Raw genomic sequence first — 6000 nt, 5'->3', positions numbered from 1 at the left:
GTATCAACCCTTGCTTTGTTTGACCATTGCAAATTAACAATAGGTTCATCCCTATTGGAATTAGCTACTCTCTTCTTTTTGGGTGGCATGATAGCTAGTTAACAAAAAAATCAAGAAATATGGACAGTGCAACAATTATTACTACCAAACATAAGAAGTGACATTGCCAAAATTATTTAAAATTTCTCATCAAACATAACCTAGATACCAAATGCTCTGACAAAAAAAAATCAAGATCATAACCTAGTTTCAAGTGTCTACAGGATCATAACCTTGTTTTCAAGTGTCTACAGAATCATAACCTGGCTCTGATACCACAATTGTAACGCCCCAAAATCATAAATAATAAATGTCTGTTCAATCTAAATAATCTATAAAAATATTAAATAAATGTAACCAACAACCTAAAATCTCATTACAATTGTCAAAGCTCTAATTCCACCAAAGATAAAATATCCTCAAAATAATTCTCCAGTACAATATTCAATATCATAAAAATAATAATGAAATCCTTAGTTTCACAATATAATTTGTAACTATTGTCCTCCAAGAATCTCTACTCTAATGATCCCTCTAATGTATCTGTAAGGAGGAATAAAAGGGGTGAGATAACTCAATAAGTGGAATTCGCTAACATTGGGGTGTAGGAACAAACCTTTCTATTAGGTTCTAAAGTTTAGGATTTTATGTATTTAGAACTCTAATTTGTATTGTTGGCAAACCATGATCAAAACAATGTGTTTAGAAGTGTTTAAAGCTAGCTCAAAGTTGTATGTCAATGTAAAGTTGGAATCGAGTTTAAAGCAGGAAGCACTGTGGCTTTCGGCCTGGCTCGATCGAAGCTTAGGCTCGACTGATCGAAGCTCAGGCTCGACCGATCGAAGCTCGGGCAGATCGCTTTTCTGCAGAATTTTCCAACTCAGCCCTAGTTGTTTTAAAACGTTTATAGAGTTTCTTATTTGTCCTAAGTATAAAAGGCAAATCCTAACCACGTTTTAGTGTTGCTCATATTGCGGTTTATGTAAATCTCTTGTGAGATCTAGAGGAGTTTTCCTTTACACAAACTTAGGGTTTTCAAGGAGGAGATATTTTTCTACACCTTGATGATCAATTCAGTTGCTGCCATTAAAGCTTAAAGAATACACAAGCGGGTGTGCTTGTAGCTGGTGGGAATCCAAGAAAGAAGGAGTCCGTGGATTCGGAGCTTGCACGTGGTCGTGTCAGTAAGTTCTACTGGTTGGTAGCATTAGGAAGTCAAGCGAGGGTGCTTGTAAGTCCTTTTGTATGAACTTCAATTATTTCGAGATAGTGGATTCAAGTTTACCTTGAGGATAGCTAGGTCAAATCCTCCCCAGGTTTTTACCGGTTTGGTTTCCTGGGTGATCATATCATTGTCTTATTTATTTTCCGCTGCTTTGCATGATTTGATCTTTATTATTGTGATAACCTAGTCTTGTTTAATTGGACTAAGTAACAACTTTGCTAATTACCTAGGTTTAATCAATTGTTTAAGGGGTCTAAAAACTGTCACTTTCAAATAAATAATTCTTACAACAAATTCATAACTTGTAACTCATCAACATTTTATCATTAAATATTTCATTTATAAAAAAAATATCTTTATATTGTGAGCCATCATGATATATATATATATATATATTTATATATATATATATATATCAATACCATCATATATAACAATTTCCTAGGCTTTTCTAGTGGTCAACGTTTAAGCCCCGTTGATAGGGTTGTGTTGTCCCCCTTTAGGACTAGAATCTCCTTTTTCGTCCCTTTCTTAAGGGTGGCTTCTTTGGAACCTAAACGTGCACTCCTTTGCTAAGAAGCTTCCTTTTTGGATCCTCAATAGTATACTCCCTTACTAAGGAGCTATCAAATGTGCACTGTCCCCTTTTTTGAGACCATCCCTTGCTAAGGACTAGCTGCAGTATGATTATCCCTTTCTAAGAACTAAATACAATATTGAGCTTTTAATCATGACTTGCCATAGGTTTTCAAAACATATTCAAGATGCTCACAAAAATAATTCATTCATAATTCTAAAAAATATAAGGATGTATTCACACATACAAGTTTAAATAAATTTAGGTTGTCCCACAAGTTTTTCATAAAACGAATAGTCAATGTGCACATCAAACATTTATAAAATATCAATTTATTTAAAGAATATCAACATATTTCTTTGATATAGAATAGTTTAATAATCAACACTGTTTTGGGAAAACCCCCAAAATTAGTAAACATCACTTCCCTCTTATTTGCAAAAATAAAAGAAATCAACCACCCTTGAGTCACAATAAATCAGTAGAATTAGGACCTAGCAAAAATAGGTCCATCAATATAAAATTTTCCCACTTAACAATCTATTTTCACATTTACAGAGTTTAACTTATCATCATTAAGGCCTACGGAGGTGTCTAGTTTCTTTGAAATACATTTCAACTTTGTCAGTGGGCTTGGCTATTGAATTTGTGGCCATCACTACTTGGGATTGCAGCTATTAAATTGATAAATGGGAGCATTTAAATGCCCCGTTTGTTGCTTGAACTTGTCAATCAGGTTTCCAAAATTTTCACAACTATTCTAATTATAGTGTTCACCTATATCTGCCACCATAAATCCCTTGATGCCACAAAACATAAGATATTACTAGTCAATTTTCTGAACAATGGCAGTGCATGGATGGCAAATTGGTTAACTTAAATAATATATAATATCTTATTCCTGCGTTATAGGGGCTAACAAGATATTCTAGGCTTGAAAAGCATTGCTACCTTCTACAATAATTTAGAGCTGAATACACGTCACTAGAAGGATGATAAGAAGATAAATATCAACCATAAAGCAACCTTTTCCCTTTCACATGGTGACAAAATTGAGTTGATAAGGTCCAAGCCTATTACTCTATTATGTACAATTTCAAAGCCTGTGGAGTACCCTTTCTTGACATACAACCATATTGACCATTCCTAATCTAATATAATAACAATTATAGGAGCCATTTTTCTATTAATATAATGATAGTCTAGGTTTATGACAATTGCTAGCTATTGAATATTCAAACTTCTTAAATTTAGAGCATGAGAAAATCATACCTATAGGTTTCCATGCACAGCCGCATAGAAGAAAAGAAAACCTTAATAGTGTGTTGCGGCTGAAACAAAAGGAACCTTCTTATGTATATATACCTGTAACTTAAGAGGTAAAAGGCTAGGGTTTTTAAAAGCTTATCAAGGTCCATATATTTACTTATGCCACCTTACTTGGGTTTTATATACCATAATATTTATCTTATTTTTAATATCTTAGGCCCAAATCAATTAAATCTATTTAATTATTGGACTCCTCTTTAATTTATGCATATGAAATAAATTTATATAAAATTATGGGGTGTTACAATAAGACCATCGTTTATGATGTGAATGATTAACTTCATCCAAACGAAAGCTAATGTTAAGAAAAAAAAATGATATGCTGCATTGTTTGTAATAGTTTTCTCTTCGGATCAATCATATTATTTTTATAATTTAATAGAACAAGTATTGGGAAACATTTTCAAAGATTTCTGAAATTCTTTTTTATGCTCTATGTAAGGGCTGTCAAGAAGCTTGGATTAGATATAATTTAGTCCAAAACTGATTAAATATATAACTATAATTAAAACTCAAATCCATATTTGATGGACCCAACCGAGTTCGGTTTAAAAAGAGAAACAATAGTGTGGCATGGGATTTAAAGACTTCTTATTATACCATACACATACTTGTGTAATTAGTAATTACAGAACAGCGAAAGGAGATGAGATTTGAATCTGCTCAAGTCTAAATACAACATTGGATATGAATTTTTATCGAATTTGAATCCTGACCAACCCCATTGAACGCGATAGCTATGTGTTTCTTAGAATAGGAAGGAATTAGCAAAATCAAAGTAGATGAAAAACAAGAGTGATATTCAAGTGCATCAATGCTTTAGGATGAACTTGCGTGCTTGAAAAACAAAAGAAAAATCAGTCTACATCACACCTTTTTCTCCACCTTTAAGTGGACAATCAGTACAAAGTGAATTTGCTGAAATGATGATATCATTGTGATTGGTGAACATAATACTTGTTTGGATCACCATAGTTAGATTTCTCATATATATATATATATATATATATATATAAGGATGAAAAAAATAAATAACTTTTTCAAAAATTTGGGAACGAAAAATAAACTTTTCGTAAAATTTAAGAATAGAAAATAAAATATTATAATAGTTTAGAGACTAAAAACGAACTTTTCAATAGTAAATAAGGATGAAAAATAGAGATTAAAATTTTTAGAAAAGTTTAGAGATTAAAATTGTATTTTTTCTGACAAAAGAAAATACAGAATATGGGAAGCTGAACTCAATGGCTAAGAGCCATACGACAACGTTTAGTCTTTAGGCTTAATTAATAACTTGAAATGAGCTAGTGAAACGGCACCATATGAATCAATGATCACACGTGTGACTAACACGCGTCCCTTCTTTAAGTGAGACAACAACGTTTTGGTCCACACTTTTGTGTTGCCGATTGGAAACGTTGTCGTTCACAAGCCTTTGTTTTAACAAGATCAATTTCCTTTTAAAAATAATAAACATAACAACCACCCAATCAACTTCTACCACATCATCCCACATAAAAGGTCACAATCGGCATTTCATTCAAAACTCAGAGTGACTCACTCACGTAGCGCCAAAATCAAGAACCCTAAACAAATAAACCCATAGAAATTTCAAACAATCAATGAAAGAAATTCGAAAGAGTTTCTGTTTTGTTTCCATGGAATGTAACTTTCGAGTTAGCTGGAAAATGTTGAGCTTGAAATGACATTTCCTATCTTTGTTGGGAAGAAATTGAGAATTGGGAGATTTAATTGTGGAAAAAGTGGAGACGACAAAATTTTTCACAACTTCTTGTCACAATTGTGATGTGATAGATTGTGATTAGTGAAAAAAATATGATGAGTCTATGTGTGAATAATGTTTAACCACTCACAGTCTGCCATATTAGAGTTGTGACAAAAAAATTGTGGAATAATTTGTGGTCCTAGAATTACTCTTTAATTGTGTGCGAATGGCATGTGTTAGTGGAAATTCTAAATGGGTTTTCTAGGAAAAATTTGCTTCAAATTCGGTTTCTTTTTCCTTTTTGTAACTTAAGAATGTGGGAAATATTTGTTTTTGATTGCTGAATATCCATCAATGTAAATTCAATTTTGTTTTTTTTTGGGTTGTGTTTGTGGGTTTTTGTATTGGTAAAATTTGGAAATTAATACCAGTACAGGAGGGTTTATTTGTTCCTATAGTAATTAGTAAGTTTTTCCTGGCAAAGAAGTTAAATTTTGCAGTTTTTTATTTATTTTTATTTTTTGCTTTTAATTTCCCAGAACCATTTGAGGACATGTTATGGATTATGTGTTGGTCAGGATGTTGGATTGATAAGAAAATAGATTTACATTTTTATTTTCTGGGAACCCTCTTTAAAACAAAATGACATGAAGGGCTTGAGTTTTATGAGATGGAGGGCTTGAGTTTTTACTGTAAAAGTTTCTATTTTGAGTCAATATTGTGTAGTAACAGTTCTGAGTTTCCTTTGACTTTGGTTTCTGACAAAATTTGCCAAATGAAAAAGGTAAAGATAGAAAGAAATTCGCCCACTTAAAATTTCGTTTTTTTTTTTTTTTTTTTTTTTTTTTAAATTATAAAAATTATGAACTTTAAGAATGATATAATATTTCAAAAGCTTGTTTCATTTTCTTTCTGTTATTTTATGTGTCTAATATATATATATATATATATATATATATTTTCTATAAAATGACTTGCATTGTGCGATAGGGGTGTGGGAAAATGGATCCTAAAACTTATGGAATGACTTACATTGTGCCATAGTGATGCTTGGAATTTTACAATTTTTGTTTATTGATGTACATGGAAAAGTTAATTGATACT

The sequence above is a fragment of the Quercus robur genome, chromosome 4, assembly GCF_932294415.1.
Source record: "Quercus robur chromosome 4, dhQueRobu3.1, whole genome shotgun sequence".
NCBI lineage: Eukaryota > Viridiplantae > Streptophyta > Magnoliopsida > Fagales > Fagaceae > Quercus > Quercus robur.
The sequence above is the reverse complement of the archived record's forward strand: the minus strand, read 5'-3'. Positions refer to the sequence as shown.